General features: G+C 47.3%; 1 protein-coding gene across 4 annotated transcripts in view; it reads right to left on the reverse strand.

Moving 5' to 3' along the window:
* The window catches only part of PHKA1 (phosphorylase kinase regulatory subunit alpha 1), a 1,063,236-nt gene that overhangs the window by 690,622 nt on the left and 347,766 nt on the right, over positions 1 to 24,848 (reverse strand). The gene's annotated exons all lie outside the window — the stretch shown is intronic.

Here is a 24,848-nt window from a genome sequence, read left to right on the forward strand (position 1 = left end):
AGACCAGTCTCTTGCTTTGCCAGGGCATTAAGTACATACTTATGAAACGAGAAATGCTTCAAAAAGGTCATCTTTATGGTGTGTTCTTCTTATGAGTGAAAAGAGGTAAAATGGAGGTTTGACAAAAATTGGTCCTTTTGACAAAACACATCAGCTGTTAAATTAAGGAGAAATTTAAACTATTGTAAATATGATGTTTGAAATCATAAAAATAACCTTTTTGAATAACTGTTGTGGAATCACTCATGGAAATAAAATAAACATGTTCCTTGAGTTTGAAATGACAGGAAGAACATAACCTGGAACATAGTTACTGAGACTCTTCATGGACTTAAATTCTTCGAGTTTAGTCCAATATGTGTTGTTAATATAAATAACGTAATATAATTGAGAAGGACATTAGTTGTGTAGCTGAATTAAGGGGAGATGCGCCCGTCACATTCCCCTAATACTCTGACACACTGAAACTACGCCATAACATAGAATACATTGAACTGTGGAAGGCACATGGTGATGGAGCGAGATAGAAAACAAAATTTTGTTTAATCTCGTGAAGTCACATTTCCATAACATGAATAATAATATTAATGATTTGTGATATGTCGTGCTAATACAACTTAGATTAAACTTTACACATGGGGGGACTAACATGTGTGCTCATAAACGTGCATAATTGTTGCATCTTTTTGTTCGTGCAAAATAATAAAATAATTTATTGTTTTCGTTTTTGTCATTACTAACTGCTGCAAACTTAAGAGAAGCATGTGCTTGTTTTGCTTTTCCTTGTCTGTGTGATGTCATTTCTACTATTCTAGGTGCATATGAGTCTCATGGAATAACGGAGATTGGTAGATATAAACGCTGCTTTATTTGTTTGCTTTGGCTAGGTAACATTTTGATTAATCGGGTGGGTTAATTAATTAGTAAATCTTGGGGTGGATACAGAATCTACATTATTTCTTACATTAATACTTTTCTTGTGTTTGTTTTATATTAGAAATCATAAGTTGTCTGCTTTTGGGCCTTGTCTGCCCGAACTACAATATGCTGAATTTTACTTCTGCAAAAGTGCTGAGACGCCCATTCTGAAATAAATTATTCGTCAAAAGCTGCGTTCACAAAGCAAAAACTAACGTGCTATCGTCATTCTGTCGGACATGGCCAAGGTCGAAAAAGAACATTTTGTCAGTCCTTAACTTGGCATCCGCGGAAGTCAATTGAAAGTCAATGGACGCTGCGAGAATGACTTTATACAATTGTTGCAATACAAGGAAGCTCCTGGTTGCACTCGGAAGGGACAATGGTCTCTAAGAAATATGATTTAATGGAAGTTTTGAAAAGTGGGTGACATGTCACTTGTCACTCTCAGCCAATGGGACGTCGAAGATTTCTGAAAACTTTCCTTTGCGTAGTTTAGTTAGCGTAGAAAGGTATAAAAAGTCATGCCCCTAGGGATGGGCTGGCTGCTGCTTTCTGACTTTCCGATGAGGGTGATGTGCTGACGGACTTTGCGTGGAGCACGTAAGAATCCTCAAAGAACTTTTCTTTAATTTCTATCTATTTAGCTCAGTTAGGGAATTAGGTTTTAGAAATGCTAAACTTTAAATATTCACTTTGATTTTGATTCACTTGCTTAAATTGTATTTTTCTCATATTTCTTTACAATCATGCTTGCTTTATTGCAAATAAAATTCATTTATAAAACTATCAACTTATATACCATAATTTAGTAAATAAAATCTTACTTTTGACAAACAAGCTGGTCTTGGTTATTCAGGAGTGTAGGTTACTATTAGCTAGATCACGTCGCCAATGGTGGTCATCTAAATGGTTAAGTTTTATTCTAATGACAATATTCCTTTCGCAGATGTATGAAATGTATATAGTTTGTAGATAATATGTATATAGATTTAATCTGACCACCTGATTCAGTAGGCCCAAAATATGTCAGGTTTATAAATGGGTCCATATTTAGTATAAAAATTTGTTTATAGGTTATGAAGTTGGGTAGCGTTGTTTATGATATATTTTCTATAGGCCGCTGGATCAATGGCTGACACAGCAGCAAAAAAAATCAACTAAGAATTGTGGCAACACTAGAGAAAAAAAACGAATACACATATATCTCTCTTAAAACACATGCAACCCTGCCCCATCTCAAAATTGTGCATTCTTTTGCAAGGTAACAACATGACAGTAACATTCATCAAAAAAACACACACACAAAACAAGTGTCCTGTGCAGAATCCTGGGAAGGGTACACGAAAGCCAACTTAACAAACTAAAACCACATACCCATATGTGCACAAAGTCCAATAAACAGGACAGAAACCACACAAAAAACTTGAGTTTATAATGTAACGTATAATGAGAGTGCTTATCCAGTAGCATTAACAAACACGGCTGTGTAAATTGTGGGGGGTTTTCTTGCCACTCTAACACAATGATAGGTGTAGCATGTGTATTTTGTTATAACAAACTTTATTGGCGTTTACAGGTCTACAGATAATAACAATACACCACAAACACAATGAGATGATGGACGGAGCGCTGAAACTTGTCAGATCCTCACCCCCAGTCACACATCTGGGTTGAATCCATCATTCTTTAGCTCACTTTGCCACCTCAGTTCAGACCCAGCTATATGCAAATCAAGCGAACAGTCCAGCCCGAACTGCCAAGCCAGGTCTTTCCTGAACCGGATTCTCGGTAACACCTTCATCAGCCAGGCTAGCTTGAATCCAGTGGCAAAGTGAGCGAGGGACCCACGTCTGGGCATACCCTGCCAACTTAGGGCGAACAAAGCAAACACAACGGGAATAATAATGCACCCACATTTGCATTATAGCGCCACAGTACAGATGTCAAAGGACACCTGTCCAAACAACGGTATGCCCATTTCCCCCAACCCTCAAGATGCTTTTGGGGATAGCCCTGTGCAGCATAAGGAAAATGCTACTTACCAGTATGCATCTGTTCTTGGCATGTAGAGCTGCAGAGTTGCACATTTTGCATAGATCGCCCCCTAGTGTTGGGCCCGGATGATTGCAGTTTGTTGTTGTCCTGAAAAGTTCTTTGGAAGTCAAGAGGTAGGTGACTCCTCCTTTGGACCACAATGCGCATGGGCATCGGCTCAATCCCCAGATTGTTTTTCGCCATTAGAGAAATGATGGAGCTTTGCAAGAAAAAGGAAGGATGCCCATGTAATTTGTATCTAATTAAGATAATACTGGAACAGACAAGGGTAGCCGGGGAGGCGGGTGGGCGTGTGCAACTCTGCAGCTCTATATGCCAAGAACAGATGCATACTGGTAAGTAGCATTTTCCGTTCGAGGCACATGAGCTTCAGATTGCATAATGTGCATAGTTTGTTTAGCAGTACCCACTCTTAGCGGCAGCCACCCCTATCTGTTGCAGTAGTTTGGAATAATGTTTTGAGAACAGCCTAGCCCACATTAGCTTGTTGTTTGGTTTGCACATCTACACAATAGTGTTTTGTGAATGTGTGCGGTGTAGACCATGTAGCTGCTCTGCAGATGTGATCTAGGGGAATGTTCCCTAATAATGCCATTGAAGCCCCTATTTTTCTTGTAGAGTGGGCTTTAGGAGGAACAGATAACGTATGTTTAGCTTTGTGGTAACAAATCTGTATGTATTTGACAATCCATCTAGCTATCCAGATTTTGAAATGGGATTACCCTTGTGTGGTGGTGAGAAAGACACAAAAATTGGTTTTGTCTTACGAAAGGGTTGTGTCCTCTCTATGTAGTATAGCAATGCTCTTTTGACATCGAATGTGTGAAGAGCTCTTTCTGCTACTGTCTGTGGTTGCGAGAAGAAAACAGGCAGTTTCACAGATTGATTGAGATGGAAGGGAGAAATGACTTTGGGCAGGAATTTTGGATTAGTACGCAGAACTACCTTATTATGATGCATTTGCAAGAAGGGTTCTTGAATGGTTAGTGCTTGTAGTTCACTAACTCTTCGTAGAGAAGTAATAGCTACTAGGAACGCAACTTTCCACGTTAAAAATTGTAATTCACATTTTTGTAAGGGTTCGAAGGGAGGTCCCATTAACCGTGAGAGAACAACGTTTAAATTCCACACAGGTGAAGGTGGTACTCTGGGAGGAATTATTCTTGTAAGGCCTTCCATAAAGGCTTCAATGGCAGGCACTCTGAATAGAGATAGATGTTGTCAGTTTTGCAGATATGCTGCTATTGCAGCAAGATGTAGTCTAATAGACGTATAGGCTAAGTTACTTCTTTGGAGATGCAGTAAGTATCCTATGATGTGTTGAATAGACACATCTAGGGGATTAAAATTGCTGTTGTGACAATATATTACAAATCGTTTCCACTTGGCTGCGTAACATGCTCTAGTGGTTGGATGTCTAGCTTCTTTAATGACATTCATGCAGTCTGGAGGGAGATTCAGATATCCAAATTCTAGGATGTCAGGAGCCAGATCGCAAGGTTGAGCTGAGCTGGGTCCAGGTGTCTGATCTCTCCACAGTTCTGTTTAAAGAGGTGTGGAGACAGGTGCAATTTGTGGTGCAGTGCTACAGACAGTTGTAGCAGTGTGGTTGTTAGACCTGGCATCATTGGCATGAGTCTCTCCTCCATTTTTTCTGTTTGCCTCCTCTGTTTACGATGTTTTTGCTGGTATATTGCTTTGGGCACTGTGCCACTGCTGATCAGTGCCACAGTGCAAGTGCTCCCTATGTGAAATTGCTGTATTGATTGAATTCCATGTTTGGCTTATTTGGTTTACTATTAGTCCCTAGTAGAGTGCACCAAGAGTGCCAGGGCTTGTAAATACAAATGCTGCTAGTGGGCTTGCAGCACGTGTTGTGCCACCCACAGAAGCGGCCTGGTAAAATATGTCTGAAGGTCTGCCATTGCTAGACCACGTGCAGTCTGGTACTGTCACGCAGACTGCGCAAGGACACCTACTTGCCAGTCCCTAAACCTTCCCTTAACTTCATGTTAGTCACCCCTATGGTAGGCCCACGGGCAGGGTGCATTGTAAGCATAAGGTAGGACAAGCCTGACAAGGTTGGCATGTCCTAATAGTGAATTACAGCCATATTCGTTTTTCACTATTGTAAGGTTACCTGCTCTCCATCAGTTAGAATGGGCTGCCAGGATTATTAATGCTATAATCCTAGCGGGCTCGGGGAGCATGGTGCAATGTCGAGTTTGGTATCCCTGAACTCAGGGTTTAATAACGCATCCGTTTGGGTGGATGGTTTTTAGACTCTGTGTTTGAAAATAACACTTTTAGAAAGTAGCTATTTTCTTGTCTAACTGTCTACCGGTCTCTGCTGGTTCTGGTGTGCGTGTGACAGGAGCTGGGTGGCTCCAGAGGTCTGAATGAGTCAGTGTGGGGTGAGTGGGGCATTTGCATTGAGAGTAGGGGAAGAGTAGCTCCTGATAGCCTGCCCTGCCTGATACAATGCTGGCTTCGCCCCCCTGCCAGGCGACTGATGACTCTGTGCCTGCCAGGGACTTTCCTGGCCCCACCTCCTGTCGGGCAACTGATGGCCCTGCCCCTGCCAGTGACAATGCTGGCTCCGCTCCTGCTGGGCGGCTGAAGACTCTGCCCTGCACAGTGAATAGGCCAGGTGCCTAGGCCTGGCAACACCCACAACAAACCCAAGATGGGGGGAAATTCCCCTGCATGGACAAAGAGATCAAAGCCAAAAAGGGGTATAAGAGAAGGACCCCTGAACCAAGAATTTAGATCACTTGTGACAAGGAAACCTGAACCAAGGACAAGAAGCCTGCTGATCCAAGGACTGCTTACCCCTTCTGCCAGAGTGCTGTTTGTTGGGGGAATCCTGCAGTTGCTTCTTTATTTTTGCCAAGGATCCAGGAGAGAGGAACTGAGTGTGTACTCTCAAACTTGCTAAAGAAAATCTCCAAAGGTTGGAAGAGTGCCAGCCTCCTGTTGAAGTCACAGGGCCAAAAGGACTTCATTTATTTTCTGAAAGTGCTTGTTGCTGGAACCTGATAATCCGATGATTCAGAAAAGGGGGTGGTGATGAACAGAGTGCCTGAATTAAGCAGACCACTCTTACCCAGTCCAAAGATCAGGGCTTGATCCATCACGTTTTTTAGCTAACTGCACCATCCCAGCTCAGAACTTGGCTATATGCAAATTAGTCTGTTCCTGTCCCAGTGCATGATGGGAACAGGGCAAACCCAACTACCAAGCCAATTCTTATACTGGGAAGGAAACAAGCTTCCGGGGACCGGTTTCTGCCATTTCAGGCGTCGTCAGCCCGGCTTGCTTGAATCCTGATGGTGCAATGAGCAAGGGACTCACATCTGAGTATACCCTTCCACGCTTATGGTGGACAAAATGATTCAGAAAAGGGGGTGGTGATGAACAGAGTGCCTGAATTAAGCAGACCACTCTTACCCAGTCCAAAGATCAGGGCTTGATCCATCACCGTTTTTTAGCTCACTGCACCACCCCAGCTCAGAACTTGGCTATATGCAAATTAGTCTGTTCCTGTCCCAGTGCATGATGGGAACAGGGCAAACCAAACTACCAAGCCAATTCTTATACTGGGAAGGAAACAAGCTTCCGGGGACCGGTTTCTGCCATTTCAGGCGTCGTCGGCCCGGCTTGCTTGAATCCTGATGGTGCAATGAGCAAGGGACTCACATCTGAGTATACCCTTCCACGCTTATGGTGGACAAAATGATTCAGAAAAGGGGGTGGTGATGAACAGAGTGCCTGAATTAAGCAGACCACTCTTACCCAGTCCAAAGAACAGGGCTTGATCCATCACCGTTTTTTAGCTCACTGCACCATCCCAGCTCAGAACTTGGCTATATGCAAATTAGTCTGTTCCTGTCCCAGTGCATGATGGGAACAGGGCAAACCAAACTACCAAGCCAATTCTTATACTGGGAAGGAAACAAGCTTCCGGGGACCGGTTTCTGCCGTTTCAGGCGTCGTCGGCCCGGCTTGCTTGAATCCTGATGGTGCAATGAGCAAGGGACTCACATCTGAGTATACCCTTCCACGCTTATGGTGGACAAAATGATTTAGAAAAGGGGGTGGTGATGAACAGAGTGCCTGAATTAAGCAGACCACTCTTACCCAGTCCAAAGATCAGGGCTTGATCCATCACCGTTTTTTAGCTCACTGCACCATCCCAGCTCAGAACTTGGCTATATGCAAATTAGTCTGTTCCTGTCCCAGTGCATGATGGGAACAGGGCAAACCAAACTACCAAGCCAATTCTTATACTGGGAAGGAAACAAGCTTCCGGGGACCGGTTTCTGCCATTTCAGGCGTCGTCTGCCCGGCTTGCTTAAATCCTGATGGTGCAATGAGCAAGGGACTCACATCTGAGTATACCCTTCCACGCTTATGGTGGACAATATGATTCAGAAAAGGGGGTGGTGATGAACAGAGTGCCTGAATTAAGCAGACCACTCTTACCCAGTCCAAAGATCAGGGCTTGATCCATCACCGTTTTTTAGCTCACTGCACCATCCCAGCTCAGAACTTGGCTATATGCAAATTAGTCTGTTCCTGTCCCAGTGCATGATGGGAACAGGGCAAACCAAACTACCAAGCCAATTCTTATACTGGGAAGGAAACAAGCTTCCGGGGACCGGTTTCTGCCATTTCAGGCGCCGTCGGCCCAGCTTGCTTGAATCCTGATGGTGCAATGAGCAAGGGACTCACATCTGAGTATACCCTTCCACGCTTATGGTGGACAAAATGATTCAGAAAAGGGGGTGGTGATGAACAGAGTGCCTGAATTAAGCAGACCACTCTTACCCAGTCCAAAGATCAGGGCTTGATCCATCACCGTTTTTTAGCTCACTGCACCATCCCAGCTCAGAACTTGGCTATATGCAAATTAGTCTGTTCCTGTCCCAGTGCATGATGGGAACAGGGCAAACCAAACTACCAAGCCAATTCTTATACTGGGAAGGAAACAAGCTTCCGGGGACCAGTTTCTGCCATTTCAGTCGTCGTCGGCCAGGCTTGCTTGAATCCTGATGGTGCAATGAGCAAGGGACTCACATCTGAGTATACCCTTCCACGCTTATGGTGGACAAAATGATTCAGAAAAGGGGGTGGTGATGAACAGAGTGCCTGAATTAAGCAGACCACTCTTACCCAGTCCAAAGATCAGGGCTTGATCCATCACCGTTTTTTAGCTCACTGCACCATCCCAGCTCAGAACTTGGCTATATGCAAATTAGTCTGTTCCTGTCCCAGTGCATGATGGGAACAGGGCAAACCAAACTACCAAGCCAATTCTTATACTGGGAAGGAAACAAGCTTCCGGGGACCGGTTTCTGCCATTTCAGGCGTCGTCGGCCCGGCTTGCTTGAATCCTGATGGTGCAATGAGCAAGGGACTCACATCTGAGTATACCCTTCCACGCTTATGGTGGACAAAATGATTCAGAAAAGGGGGTGGTGATGAACAGAGTGCCTGAATTAAGCAGACCACTCTTACCCAGTCCAAAGATCAGGGCTTGATCCATCACCGTTTTTTAGCTCACTGCACCATCCCAGCTCAGAACTTGGCTATATGCAAATTAGTCTGTTCCTGTCCCAGTGCATGATGGGAACAGGGCAAACCAAACTACCAAGCCAATTCTTATACTGGGAAGGAAACAAGCTTCCGGGGACCGGTTTCTGCCATTTCAGGCGTCGTCGGCCCGGCTTGCTTGAATCCTGATGGTGCAATGAGCAAGGGACTCACATCTGAGTATACCCTTCCACGCTTATGGTGGACAAAATGATTCAGAAAAGGGGGTGGTGATGAACAGAGTGCCTGAATTAAGCAGACCACTCTTACCCAGTCCAAAGATCAGGGCTTGATCCATCACCGTTTTTTAGCTCACTGCACCATCCCAGCTCAGAACTTGGCTATATGCAAATTAGTCTGTTCCTGTCCCAGTGCATGATGGGAACAGGGCAAACCAAACTACCAAGCCAATTCTTATACTGGGAAGGAAACAAGCTTCCGGGGACCGGTTTCTGCCATTTCAGGCGTCGTCGGCCCGGCTTGCTTGAATCCTGATGGTGCAATGAGCAAGGGACTCACATCTGAGTATACCCTTCCACGCTTATGGTGGACAAAATGATTCAGAAAAGGGGGTGGTGATGAACAGAGTGCCTGAATTAAGCAGACCACTCTTACCCAGTCCAAAGATCAGGGCTTGATCCATCACCGTTTTTTAGCTCACTGCACCATCCCAGCTCAGAACTTGGCTATATGCAAATTAGTCTGTTCCTGTCCCAGTGCATGATGGGAACAGGGCAAACCAAACTACCAAGCCAATTCTAATACTGGGAAGGAAACAAGCTTCCGGGGACCGGTTTCTGCCATTTCAGGCGTCGTCGGCCCGGCTTGCTTGAATCCTGATGGTGCAATGAGCAAGGGACTCACATCTGAGTATACCCTTCCACGCTTATGGTGGACAAAATGATTCAGAAAAGGGGGTGGTGATGAACAGAGTGCCTGAATTAAGCAGACCACTCTTACCCAGTCCAAAGATCAGGGCTTGATCCATCACCGTTTTTTAGCTCACTGCACCATCCCAGCTCAGAACTTGGCTATATGCAAATTAGTCTGTTCCTGTCCCAGTGCATGATGGGAACAGGGCAAACCAAACTACCAAGCCAATTCTTATACTGGGAAGGAAACAATCTTCCGGGGACCGGTTTCTGCCATTTCAGGCGTCGTCGGCCCGGCTTGCTTGAATCCTGATGGTGCAATGAGCAAGGGACTCACATCTGAGTATACCCTTCCACGCTTATGGTGGACAAAATGATTCAGAAAAGGGGGTGGTGATGAACAGAGTGCCTGAATTAAGCAGACCACTCTTACCCAGTCCAAAGATCAGGGCTTGATCCATCACCGTTTTTTAGCTCACTGCACCATCCCAGCTCAGAACTTGGCTATATGCAAATTAGTCTGTTCCTGTCCCAGTGCATGATGGGAACAGGGCAAACCAAACTACCAAGTCAATTCTTATACTGGGAAGGAAACAAGCTTCCGGGGACCGGTTTCTGCCATTTCAGGCGTCGTCGGCCCGGCTTGCTTAAATCCTGATGGTGCAATGAGCAAGGGACTCACATCTGAGTATACCCCTCCACGCTTATGGTGGACAAAATGATTCAGAAAAGGGGGTGGTGATGAACAGAGTGCCTGAATTAAGCAGACCACTCTTACCCAGTCCAAAGATCAGGGCTTGATCCATCACCGTTTTTTAGCTCACTGCACCATCCCAGCTCAGAACTTGGCTATATGCAAATTAGTCTGTTCCTGTCCCAGTGCATGATGGGAACAGGGCAAACCAAACTACCAAACCAATTCTTATACTGGGAAGGAAACAAGCTTCCGGGGACCGGTTTCGGCCATTTCAGGCGTCGTCGGCCCGGCTTGCTTGAATCCTGATGGTGCAATGAGCAAGGGACTCACATCGGAGTATACCCTTCCACGCTTATGGTGGACAAAATGATTCAGAAAAGGGGGTGGTGATGAACAGAGTGCCTGAATTAAGCAGACCACTCTTACCCAGTCCAAAGATCAGGGCTTGATCCATCACCGTTTTTTAGCTCACTGCACCATCCCAGCTCAGAACTTGGCTATATGCAAATTAGTCTGTTCCTGTCCCAGTGCATGATGGGAACAGGGCAAACCAAACTACTAAGCCAATTCTTATACTGGGAAGGAAACAAGCTTCCGGGGACCGGTTTCTGCCATTTCAGGCGTCGTCGGCCCGGCTTGCTTGAATCCTGATGGTGCAATGAGCAAGGGACTCACATCTGAGTATACCCTTCCACGCTTATGGTGGACAAAATGATTTAGAAAAGGGAGTGGTGATGAACAGAGTGCCTGAATTAAGCAGACCACTCTTACCCAGTCCAAAGATCAGGGCTTGATCCATCACCGTTTTTTAGCTCACTGCACCATCCCAGCTCAGAACTTGGCTATATGCAAATTAGTCTGTTCCTGTCCCAGTGCATGATGGGAACAGGGCAAACCAAACTACCAAGCCAATTCTTATACTGGGAAGGAAACAAGCTTCCGGGGACATGTTTCTGCCATTTCAGGCGTCGTCGGCCCGGCTTGCTTGAATCCTGATGGTGCAATGAGCAAGGGACTCACATCTGAGTATACCCTTCCACGCTTATGGTGGACAAAATGATTCAGAAAAGGGGGTGGTGATGAACAGAGTGCCTGAATTAAGCAGACCACTCTTACCCAGTCCAAAGATCAGGGCTTGATCCATCACCGTTTTTTAGCTCACTGCACCATCCCAGCTCAGAACTTGGCTATATGCAAATTAGTCTGTTCCTGTCCCAGTGCATGATGGGAACAGGGCAAACCAAACTACCAAGCCAATTCTTATACTGGGAAGGAAACAAGCTTCCGGGGACCGGTTTCTGCCATTTCAGGCGTCGTCGGCCCGGCTTGCTTGAATCCTGATGGTGCAATGAGCAAGGGACTCACATCTGAGTATACCCTTCCACGCTTATGGTGGACAAAATGATTCAGAAAAGGGGGTGGTGATGAACAGAGTGCCTGAATTAAGCAGACCACTCTTACCCAGTCCAAAGATCAGGGCTTGATCCTTCACCGTTTTTTAGCTCACTGCACCATCCCAGCTCAGAACTTGGCTATATGCAAATTAGTCTGTTCCTGTCCCAGTGCATGATGGGAACAGGGCAAACCAAACTACCAAGCCAATTCTTATACTGGGAAGGAAACAAGCTTCCGGGGACCGGTTTCTGCCATTTCAGGCGTCGTCGGCCCGGCTTGCTTGAATCCTGATGGTGCAATGAGCAAGGGACTCACATCTGAGTATACCCTTCCACGCTTATGGTGGACAAAATGATTCAGAAAAGGGAGTGGTGATGAACAGAGTGCCTGAATTAAGCAGACCACTCTTACCCAGTCCAAAGATCAGGGCTTGATCCATCACCGTTTTTTAGCTCACTGCACCATCCCAGCTCAGAACTTGGCTATATGCAAATTAGTCTGTTCCTGTCACAGTGCATGATGGGAACAGGGCAAACCAAACTACCAAGCCAATTCTTATACTGGGAAGGAAACAAGCTTCCGGGGACCGGTTTCTGCCATTTCAGGCGTCGTCGGCCCGGCTTGCTTGAATCCTGATGGTGCAATGAGCAAGGGACTCACATCTGAGTATACCCTTCCACGCTTATGGTGGACAAAATGATTCAGAAAAGGGGGTGGTGATGAACAGAGTGCCTGAATTAAGCAGACCACTCTTACCCAGTCCAAAGATCAGGGCTTGATCCATCACCGTTTTTTAGCTCACTGCACCATCCCAGCTCAGAACTTGGCTATATGCAAATTAGTCTGTTCCTGTCCCAGTGCATGATGGGAACAGGGCAAACCAAACTACCAAGCCAATTCTTATACTGGGAAGGAAACAAGCTTCCGGGGACCGGTTTCTGCCATTTCAGGCGTCGTCGGCCCGGCTTGCTTGAATCCTGATGGTGCAATGAGCAAGGGACTCACATCTGAGTATACCCTTCCACGCTTATGGTGGACAAAATGATTCAGAAAAGGGGGTGGTAATGAACAGAGTGCCTGAATTAAGCAGACCACTCTTACCCAGTCCAAAGATCAGGGCTTGATCCATCGCCGTTTTTTAGCTCACTGCACCATCCCAGCTCAGAACTTGGCTATATGCAAATTAGTCTGTTCCTGTCCCAGTGCATGATGGGAACAGGGCAAACCAAACTACCAAGCCAATTCTTATACTGGGAAGGAAACAAGCTTCCGGGGACCGGTTTCTGCCATTTCAGGCATCGTCGGCCCGGCTTGCTTGAATCCTGATGGTGCAATGAGCAAGGGACTCACATCTGAGTATACCCTTCCACGCTTATGGTGGACAAAATGATTCAGAAAAGGGAGTGGTGATGAACAGAGTGCCTGAATTAAGCAGACCACTCTTACCCAGTCCAAAGATCAGGGCTTGATCCATCACCGTTTTTTAGCTCACTGCACCATCCCAGCTCAGAACTTGGCTATATGCAAATTAGTCTGTTCCTGTCACAGTGCATGATGGGAACAGGGCAAACCAAACTACCAAGCCAATTCTTATACTGGGAAGGAAACAAGCTTCCGGGGACCGGTTTCTGCCATTTCAGGCGTCGTCGGCCCGGCTTGCTTGAATCCTGATGGTGCAATGAGCAAGGGACTCACATCTGAGTATACCCTTCCACGCTTATGGTGGACAAAATGATTCAGAAAAGGGGGTGGTGATGAACAGAGTGCCTGAATTAAGCAGACCACTCTTACCCAGTCCAAAGATCAGGGCTTGATCCATCACCGTTTTTTAGCTCACTGCACCATCCCAGCTCAGAACTTGGCTATATGCAAATTAGTCTGTTCCTGTCCCAGTGCATGATGGGAACAGGGCAAACCAAACTACCAAGCCAATTCTTATACTGGGAAGGAAACAAGCTTCCGGGGACCGGTTTCTGCCATTTCAGGCGTCGTCGGCCCGGCTTGCTTGAATCCTGATGGTGCAATGAGCAAGGGACTCACATCTGAGTATACCCTTCCACGCTTATGGTGGACAAAATGATTCAGAAAAGAGGGTGGTGATGAACAGAGTGCCTGAATTAAGCAGACCACTCTTACCCAGTCCAAAGATCAGGGCTTGATCCTTCACCGTTTTTTAGCTCACTGCACCATCCCAGCTCAGAACTTGGCTATATGCAAATTAGTCTGTTCCTGTCCCAGTGCATGATGGGAACAGGGCAAACCAAACTACCAAGCCAATTCTTATACTGGGAAGGAAACAAGCTTCCGGGGACCGGTTTCTGCCATTTCAGGCGTCGTCGGCCCGGCTTGCTTGAATCCTGATGGTGCAATGAGCAAGGGACTCACATCTGAGTATACCCTTCCACGCTTATGGTGGACAAAATGATTCAGAAAAGGGGGTGGTAATGAACAGAGTGCCTGAATTAAGCAGACCACTCTTACCCAGTCCAAAGATCAGGGCTTGATCCATCACCGTTTTTTAGCTCACTGCACCATCCCAGCTCAGAACTTGGCTATATGCAAATTAGTCTGTTCCTGTCCCAGTGCATGATGGGAACAGGGCAAACCAAACTACCAAGCCAATTCTTATACTGGGAAGGAAACAAGCTTCCGGGGACCGGTTTCTGCCATTTCAGGCGTCGTCGGCCCGGCTTGCTTGAATCCTGATGGTGCAATGAGCAAGGGACTCACATCTGAGTATACCCTTCCACGCTTATGGTGGACAAAATGATTCAGAAAAGGGGGTGGTGATGAACAGAGTGCCTGAATTAAGCAGACCACTCTTACCCAGTCCAAAGATCAGGGCTTGATCCATCACCGTTTTTTAGCTCACTGCACCATCCCAGCTCAGAACTTGGCTATATGCAAATTAGTCTGTTCCTGTCCCAGTGCATGATGGGAACAGGGCAAACCAAACTACCAAGCCAATTCTTATACTGGGAAGGAAACAAGCTTCCGGGGACCGGTTTCTGCCATTTCAGGCGTCGTCGGCCCGGCTTGCTTGAATCCTGATGGTGCAATGAGCAAGGGACTCACATCTGAGTATACCCTTCCACGCTTATGGTGGACAAAATGATTCAGAAAAGAGGGTGGTGATGAACAGAGTGCCTGAATTAAGCAGACCACTCTTACCCAGTCCAAAGATCAGGGCTTGATCCTTCACCGTTTTTTAGCTCACTGCACCATCCCAGCTCAGAACTTGGCTATATGCAAATTAGTCTGTTCCTGTCCCAGTGCATGATGGGAACAGGGCAAACCAAACTACCAAGCCAATTCTTATACTGGGAAGGAAACAAGCTTCCGGGGACCGTTTTCTGCCATTTCAGGCGTCGTCGGCCCGGCTTGCTTGAATCCTGATGGTGCAATGAGCAAGGGACTCACATCTGAGTATACCCTTCCACGCTTATGGTGGACAAAATGATTCAGAAAAGGGGGTGGTAATGAACAGAGTGCCTGAATTAAGCAGACCACTCTTACCCAGTCCAAAGATCAGGGCTTGATCCATCACCGTTTTTTAGCTCACTGCACCATCCCAGCTCAGAACTTGGCTATATGCAAATTAGTCTGTTCCTGTCCCAGTGCATGATGGGAACAGGGCAAACCAAACTACCAAGCCAATTCTTATACTGGGAAGGAAACAAGCTTCCAGGGACCGGTTTCTGCCATTTCAGGCGTCGTCGGCCCGGCTTGCTTGAATCCTGATGGTGCAATGAGCAAGGGACTCACATCTGAGTATACCCTTCCACGCTTATGGTGGACAAAATGATTCAGAAAAGGGGGTGGTGATGAACAGAGTGCCTGAATTAAGCAGACCACTCTTACCCAGTCCAAAGATCAGGGCTTGATCCATCACCGTTTTTTAGCTCACTGCACCATCTCAGCTCAGAACTTGGCTATATGCAAATTAGTCTGTTCCTGTCCCAGTGCATGATGGGAACAGGGCAAACCAAACTACCAAGCCAATTCTTATACTGGGAAGGAAACAAGCTTCCGGGGACCGGTTTCTGCCATTTCAGGCGTCGTCGGCCCGGCTTGCTTGAATCCTGATGGTGCAATGAGCAAGGGACTCACATCTGAGTATACCCTTCCACGCTTATGGTGGACAAAATGATTCAGAAAAGGGGGTGGTGATGAACAGAGTGCCTGAATTAAGCAGACCACTCTTACCCAGTCCAAAGATCAGGGCTTGATCCTTCACCGTTTTTTAGCTCACTGCACCATCCCAGCTCAGAACTTGGCTATATGCAAATTAGTCTGTTCCTGTCCCAGTGCATGATGGGAACAGGGCAAACCAAACTACCAAGCCAATTCTTATACTGGGAAGGAAACAAGCTTCCGGGGACCGGTTTCTGCCATTTCAGGCGTCGGTGGCCCGCTTGCTTGAATCCTGATGGTGCAATGAGCAAGGGACTCACATCTGAGTATACCCTTCCACGCTTATGGTGGACAAAATGATTCAGAAAAGGGGGTGGTGATGAACAGAGTGCCTGAATTAAGCAGACCACTCTTACCCAGTCCAAAGATCAGGGCTTGATCCATCACCGTTTTTTAGCTCACTGCACCATCCCAGCTCAGAACTTGGCTATATGCAAATTAGTCTGTTCCTGTCCCAGTGCATGATGGGAACAGGACAAACCAAACTACCAAGCCAATTCTTATACTGGGAAGGAAACAAGCTTCCGGGGACCGGTTTCTGACATTTCAGGCGTCGTCGGCCCGGCTTGCTTGAATCCTGATGGTGCAATGAGCAAGGGACTCACATCGGAGTATACCCTTCCACGCTTATGGTGGACAAAATGATTCAGAAAAGGGGGTGGTGATGAACAGAGTGCCTGAATTAAGCAGACCACTCTTACCCAGTCCAAAGATCAGGGCTTGATCCATCACCGTTTTTTAGCTCACTGCACCATCCCAGCTCAGAACTTGGCTATATGCAAATTAGTCTGTTCCTGTCCCAGTGCATGATGGGAACAGGGCAAACCAAACTACCAAGCCAATTCTTATACTGGGAAGAAAACAAGCTTCCGGGGACCGGTTTCTGACATTTCAGGCGTCGTCGGCCCGGCTTGCTTGAATCCTGATGGTGCAATGAGCAAGGGACTCACATCTGAGTATACCCTTCCACGCTTATGGTGGACAAAATGATTCAGAAAAGGGGGTGGTGATGAACAGAGTGCCAGAATTAAGCAGACCACTCTTACCCAGTCCAAAGATCAGGGCTTGATCCATCACCGTTTTTTAGCTCACTGCACCATCCCAGCTCAGAACATGGCTATATGCAAATTAGTCTGTTCCTGTCCCAGTGCATGATGGGAACAGGGCAAACCAAACTACCAAGCCAATTCTTACACTGGGAAGGAAACAAGCTTCCGGGGACCGGTTCCTGCCATTTCAGGCGTCGTCGGCCCGGCTTGATTGAATCCTGATGGTGCAATGAGCAAGGGACTCACATCTGAGTATACCCTTCCACGCCTATGGTGGACAAAATGATTCAGAAAAGGGGGTGGTGATGAACAGAGTGCCTGAATTAAGCAGACCACTCTTACCCAGTCCAAAGATCAGGGCTTGATCCATCACCGTTTTTAGCTCACTGCACCATCCCAGCTCAGAACTTGGCTATATGCAAATTAGTCTGTTCCTGTCCCAGTGCATGATGGGAACAGGGCAAACCAAACTACCAAGCCAATTCTTATACTGGGAAGGAAACAAGCTTCCGGGGACCGTTTTCTGCCATTTCAGGCGTCGTCGGCCCGGCTTGCTTGATTCCTGATGGTGCAATGAGCAAGGGACTCACATCTGAGTATACCCTTCCACGCTTATGGTGGACAAAATGATTCAGAAAAGGGGGTGGTGATGAACAGAGTGCCTGAATTAAGCAGACCACTCTTACCCAGTCCAAAGATCAGGGATTGATCCATCACCGTTTTTTAGCTCACTGCACCATCCCAGCTCAGAACTTGGCTATATGCAAATTAGTCTGTTCCTGTCCCAGTGCATGATGGGAACAGGGCAAACCAAACTACCAAGCCAATTCTTATACTGGGAAGGAAACAAGCTTCCGGGGACCGGTTTCTGCCATTTCAGGCGCCGTCGGCCCAGCTTGCTTGAATCCTGATGGTGCAATGAGCAAGGGACTCACATCTGAGTATACCCTTCCACGCTTATGGTGGACAAAATGATTCAGAAAAGGGGGTGGTGATGAACAGAGTGCCTGAATTAAGCAGACCACTCTTACCCAGTCCAAAGATCAGGGCTTGATCCATCACCGTTTTTTAGCTCACTGCACCATCCCAGCTCAGAACTTGGCTATATGCAAATTAGTCTGTTCCTGTCCCAGTGCATGATGGGAACAGGGCAAACCAAACTACCAAGCCAATTCTTATACTGGGAAGGAAACAAGCTTCCGGGGACCAGTTTCTGCCATTTCAGTCGTCGTCGGCCCGGCTTGCTTGAATCCTGATGGTGCAATGAGCAAGGGACTCACATCTGAGTATACCCTTCCACGCTTATGGTGGACAAAATGATTCAGAAAAGGGGGTGGTGATGAACAGAGTGCCTGAATTAAGCAGACCACTCTTACCCAGTCCAAAGATCAGGGCTTGATCCATCACCGTTTTTTAGCTCACTGCACCATCCCAGCTCAGAACTTGGCTATATGCAAATTAGTCTGTTCCTGTCCCAGTGCATGATGGGAACAGGGCAAACCAAACTACCAAGCCAATTCTAATACTGGGAAGGAAACAAGCTTCCGGGGACCGGTTTCTGCCATTTCAGGCGTCGTCGGCCCGGCTTGCTTGAATCCTGATGGTGCAATGAGCAAGGGACTCACATCTGAGTATACCCTTCCACGCTTATGGTGGACAAAATGATTCAGAAAAGGGGGTGGTGATGAACAGAGTGCCTGAATTAAGCAGACCACTCTTACCCAGTCCAAAGATCAGGGCTTGATCCATCACCGTTTTTTAGCTCACTGCACCATCCCAGCTCAGAACTTGGCTATATGCAAATTAGTCTGTTCCTGTCCCAGTGCATGATGGGAACAGGGCAAACCAAACTACCAAGCCAATTCTTATACTGGGAAGGAAACAAGCTTCCGGGGACCGGTTTCTGCCATTTCAGGCGTCGTCGGCCCGGCTTGCTTGAATCCTGATGGTGCAATGAGCAAGGGACTCACATCTGAGTATACCCTTCCACGCTTATGGTGGACAAAATGATTCAGAAAAGGGGGTGGTGATGAACAGAGTGCCTGAATTAAGCAGACCACTCTTACCCAGTCCAAAGATCAGGGCTTGATCCATCACCGTTTTTTAGCTCACTGCACCATCCCAGCTCAGAACTTGGCTATATGCAAATTAGTCTGTTCCTGTCCCAGTGCATGATGGGAACAGGGCAAACCAAACTACCAAGCCAATTCTTATACTGGGAAGGAAACAATCTTCCGGGGACCGGTTTCTGTCATTTCAGGCGTCGTCGGCCCGGCTTGCTTGAATCCTGATGGTGCAATGAGCAAGGGACTCACATCTGAGTATACCCTTCCACGCTTATGGTGGACAAAATGATTCAGAAAAGGGGGTGGTGATGAACAGAGTGCCTGAATTAAGCAGACCACTCTTACCCAGTCCAAAGATCAGGGCTTGATCCATCACCGTTTTTTAGCTCACTGCACCATCCCAGCTCAGAACTTGGCTATATGCAAATTAGTCTGTTCCTGTCCCAGTGCATGATGGGAACAGGGCAAACCAAACTACCAAGTCAATTCTTATACTGGGAAGGAAACAAGCTTCCGGGGACCGGTTTCTGTCATTTCAGGCGTCGTCGGCCCGGCTTGCTTAAATCCTGATGGTGCAATGAGCAAGGGACTCACATCTGAGTATACCCTTCCACGCTTATAGTGGACAAAATGATTCAGAAAAGGGGGTGGTGATGAACAGAGTGCCTGAATTAAGCAGACCACTCTTACCCAGTCCAAAGATCAGGGCTTGATCCATCACCGTTTTTTAGCTCACTGCACCATCCCAGCTCAGAACTTGGCTATATGCAAATTAGTCTGTTCCTGTCCCAGTGCATGATGGGAACAGGGCAAACCAAACTACCAAGCCAATTCTTATACTGGGAAGGAAACAAGCTTCCGGGGACCGGTTTCTGCCATTTCAGGCGTCGTCGGCCCGGCTTGCTTGAATCCTGATGGTGCAATGAGCAAGGGACTCACATCTGAGTATACCCCTCCACGCTTATGGTGGACAAAATGATTCAGAAAAGGGGGTGGTGATGAACAGAGTGCCTGAATTAAGCAGACCACTCTTACCCAGTCCAAAGATCAGGGCTTGATCCATCACCGTTTTTTAGCTCACTGCACCATCCCAGCTCAGAACTTGGCTATATGCAAATTAGTCTGTTCCTGTCCCAGTGCATGATGGGAACAGGGCAAACCAAACTACCAAACCAATTCTTATACTGGGAAGGAAACAAGCTTCCGGGGACCGGTTTCGGCCATTTCAGGCGTCGTCGGCCCGGCTTGCTTGAATCCTGATGGTGCAATGAGCAAGGGACTCACATCGGAGTATACCCTTCCACGCTTATGGTGGACAAAATGATTCAGAAAAGGGGGTGGTGATGAACAGAGTGCCTGAATTAAGCAGACCACTCTTACCCAGTCCAAAGATCAGGGCTTGATCCATCACCGTTTTTTAGCTCACTGCACCATCCCAGCTCAGAACTTGGCTATATGCAAATTAGTCTGTTCCTGTCCCAGTGCATGATGGGAACAGGGCAAACCAAACTACTAAGCCAATTCTTATACTGGGAAGGAAACAAGCTTCCGGGGACCGGTTTCTGCCATTTCAGGCGTCGTCGGCCCGGCTTGCTTGAATCCTGATGGTGCAATGAGCAAGGGACTCACATCTGAGTATACCCTTCCACGCTTATGGTGGACAAAATGATTTAGAAAAGGGGGTGGTGATGAACAGAATGCCTGAATTAAGCAGACCACTCTTACCCAGTCCAAAGATCAGGGCTTGATCCATCACCGTTTTTTAGCTCACTGCACCATCCCAGCTCAGAACTTGGCTATATGCAAATTAGTCTGTTCCTGTCCCAGTGCATGATGGGAACAGGGCAAACCAAACTACCAAGCCAATTCTTATACTGGGAAGGAAACAAGCTTCCGGGGACCGGTTTCTGCCATTTCAGGCGTCGTCGGCCCGGCTTGCTTGAATCCTGATGGTGCAATGAGCAAGGGACTCACATCTGAGTATACCCTTCCACGCTTATGGTGGACAAAATGATTCAGAAAAGGGGGTGGTGATGAACAGAGTGCCTGAATTAAGCAGACCACTCTTACCCAGTCCAAAGATCAGGGCTTGATCCATCACCGTTTTTTAGCTCACTGCACCATCCCAGCTCAGAACTTGGCTATATGCAAATTAGTCTGTTCCTGTCCCAGTGCATGATGGGAACAGGGCAAACCAAACTACCAAGCCAATTCTTATACTGGGAAGGAAACAAGCTTCCGGGGACCGGTTTCTGCCATTTCAGGCGTCGTCGGCCCGGCTTGCTTGAATCCTGATGGTGCAATGAGCAAGGGACTCACATCTGAGTATACCCCTCCACGCTTATGGTGGACAAAATGATTCAGAAAAGGGGGTGGTGATGAACAGAGTGCCTGAATTAAGCAGACCACTCTTACCCAGTCCAAAGATCAGGGCTTGATCCATCACCGTTTTTTAGCTCACTGCACCATCCCAGCTCAGAACTTGGCTATATGCAAATTAGTCTGTTCCTGTCCCAGTGCATGATGGGAACAGGGCAAACCAAACTACCAAACCAATTCTTATACTGGGAAGGAAACAAGCTTCCGGGGACCGGTTTCGGCCATTTCAGGCGTCGTCGGCCCGGCTTGCTTGAATCCTGATGGTGCAATGAGCAAGGGACTCACATCGGAGTATACCCTTCCACGCTTATGGTGGACAAAATGATTCAGAAAAGGGGGTGGTGATGAACAGAGTGCCTGAATTAAGCAGACCACTCTTACCCAGTCCAAAGATCAGGGCTTGATCCATCACCGTTTTTTAGCTCACTGCACCATCCCAGCTCAGAACTTGGCTATATGCAAATTAGTCTGTTCCTGTCCCAGTGCATGATGGGAACAGGGCAAACCAAACTACTAAGCCAATTCTTATACTGGGAAGGAAACAAGCTTCCGGGGACCGGTTTCTGCCATTTCAGGCGTCGTCGGCCCGGCTTGCTTGAATCCTGATGGTGCAATGAGCAAGGGACTCACATCTGAGTATACCCTTCCACGCTTATGGTGGACAAAATGATTTAGAAAAGGGGGTGGTGATGAACAGAGTGCCTGAATTAAGCAGACCACTCTTACCCAGTCCAAAGATCAGGGCTTGATCCATCACCGTTTTTTAGCTCACTGCACCATCCCAGCTCAGAACTTGGCTATATGCAAATTAGTCTGTTCCTGTCCCAGTGCATGATGGGAACAGGGCAAACCAAACTACCAAGCCAATTCTTATACTGGGAAGGAAACAAGCTTCCGGGGACCGGTTTCTGCCATTTCAGGCGTCGTCGGCCCGGCTTGCTTGAATCCTGATGGTGCAATGAGCAAGGGACTCACATCTGAGTATACCCTTCCACGCTTATGGTGGACAAAATGATTCAGAAAAGGGGGTGGTGATGAACAGAGTGCCTGAATTAAGCAGACCACTCTTACCCAGTCCAAAGATCAGGGCTTGATCCATCACCGTTTTTTAGCTCACTGCACCATCCCAGCTCAGAACTTGGCTATATGCAAATTAGTCTGTTCCTGTCCCAGTGCATGATGGGAACAGGGCAAACCAAACTACCAAGCCAATTCTTATACTGGGAAGGAAACAAGCTTCCGGGGACCGGTTTCTGCCATTTCAGGCGTCGTCGGCCCGGCTTGCTTGAATCCTGATGGTGCAATGAGCAAGGGACTCACATCTGAGTATACCCTTCCACGCTTATGGTGGACAAAATGATTCAGAAAAGGGGGTGGTGATGAACAGAGTGCCTGAATTAAGCAGACCACTCTTACCCAGTCCAAAGATCAGGGCTTGATCCTTCACCGTTTTTTAGCTCACTGCACCATCCCAGCTCAGAACTTGGCTATATGCAAATTAGTCTGTTCCTGTCCCAGTGCATGATGGGAACAGGGCAAACCAAACTACCAAGCCAATTCTTATACTGGGAAGGAAACAAGCTTCCGGGGACCGGTTTCTGCCATTTCAGGCGTCGTCGGCCCGGCTTGCTTGAATCCTGATGGTGCAATGAGCAAGGGACTCACATCTGAGTATACCCTTCCACGCTTATGGTGGACAAAATGATTCAGAAAAGGGAGTGGTGATGAACAGAGTGCCTGAATTAAGCAGACCACTCTTACCCAGTCCAAAGATCAGGGCTTGATCCATCACCGTTTTTTAGCTCACTGCACCATCCCAGCTCAGAACTTGGCTATATGCAAATTAGTCTGTTCCTGTCACAGTGCATGATGGGAACAGGGCAAACCAAACTACCAAGCCAATTCTTATACTGGGAAGGAAACAAGCTTCCGGGGACCGGTTTCTGCCATTTCAGGCGTCGTCGGCCCGGCTTGCTTGAATCCTGATGGTGCAATGAGCAAGGGACTCACATCTGAGTATACCCTTCCACGCTTATGGTGGACAAAATGATTCAGAAAAGGGGGTGGTGATGAACAGAGTGCCTGAATTAAGCAGACCACTCTTACCCAGTCCAAAGATCAGGGCTTGATCCATCACCGTTTTTTAGCTCACTGCACCATCCCAGCTCAGAACTTGGCTATATGCAAATTAGTCTGTTCCTGTCCCAGTGCATGATGGGAACAGGGCAAACCAAACTACCAAGCCAATTCTTATACTGGGAAGGAAACAAGCTTCCGGGGACCGGTTTCTGCCATTTCAGGCGTCGTCGGCCCGGCTTGCTTGAATCCTGATGGTGCAATGAGCAAGGGACTCACATCTGAGTATACAATTCCACGCTTATGGTGGACAAAATGATTCAGAAAAGGGGGTGGTAATGAACAGAGTGCCTGAATTAAGCAGACCACTCTTACCCAGTCCAAAGATCAGGGCTTGATCCATCGCCGTTTTTTAGCTCACTGCACCATCCCAGCTCAGAACTTGGCTATATGCAAATTAGTCTGTTCCTGTCCCAGTGCATGATGGGAACAGGGCAAACCAAACTACCAAGCCAATTCTTATACTGGGAAGGAAACAAGCTTCCGGGGACCGGTTTCTGCCATTTCAGGCATCGTCGGCCCGGCTTGCTTGAATCCTGATGGTGCAATGAGCAAGGGACTCACATCTGAGTATACCCTTCCACGCTTATGGTGGACAAAATGATTCAGAAAAGGGAGTGGTGATGAACAGAGTGCCTGAATTAAGCAGACCACTCTTACCCAGTCCAAAGATCAGGGCTTGATCCATCACCGTTTTTTAGCTCACTGCACCATCCCAGCTCAGAACTTGGCTATATGCAAATTAGTCTGTTCCTGTCACAGTGCATGATGGGAACAGGGCAAACCAAACTACCAAGCCAATTCTTATACTGGGAAGGAAACAAGCTTCCGGGGACCGGTTTCTGCCATTTCAGGCGTCGTCGGCCCGGCTTGCTTGAATCCTGATGGTGCAATGAGCAAGGGACTCACATCTGAGTATACCCTTCCACGCTTATGGTGGACAAAATGATTCAGAAAAGGGGGTGGTGATGAACAGAGTGCCTGAATTAAGCAGACCACTCTTACCCAGTCCAAAGATCAGGGCTTGATCCATCACCGTTTTTTAGCTCACTGCACCATCCCAGCTCAGAACTTGGCTATATGCAAATTAGTCTGTTCCTGTCCCAGTGCATGATGGGAACAGGGCAAACCAAACTACCAAGCCAATTCTTATACTGGGAAGGAAACAAGCTTCCGGGGACCGGTTTCTGCCATTTCAGGCGTCGTCGGCCCGGCTTGCTTGAATCCTGATGGTGCAATGAGCAAGGGACTCACATCTGAGTATACCCTTCCACGCTTATGGTGGACAAAATGATTCAGAAAAGAGGGTGGTGATGAACAGAGTGCCTGAATTAAGCAGACCACTCTTACCCAGTCCAAAGATCAGGGCTTGATCCTTCACCGTTTTTTAGCTCACTGCACCATCCCAGCTCAGAACTTGGCTATATGCAAATTAGTCTGTTCCTGTCCCAGTGCATGATGGGAACAGGGCAAACCAAACTACCAAGCC

The sequence above is a fragment of the Lissotriton helveticus genome, chromosome 10 (assembly GCF_964261635.1).
Source record: "Lissotriton helveticus chromosome 10, aLisHel1.1, whole genome shotgun sequence".
NCBI classification, from domain to species: Eukaryota; Metazoa; Chordata; class Amphibia; order Caudata; family Salamandridae; genus Lissotriton; species Lissotriton helveticus.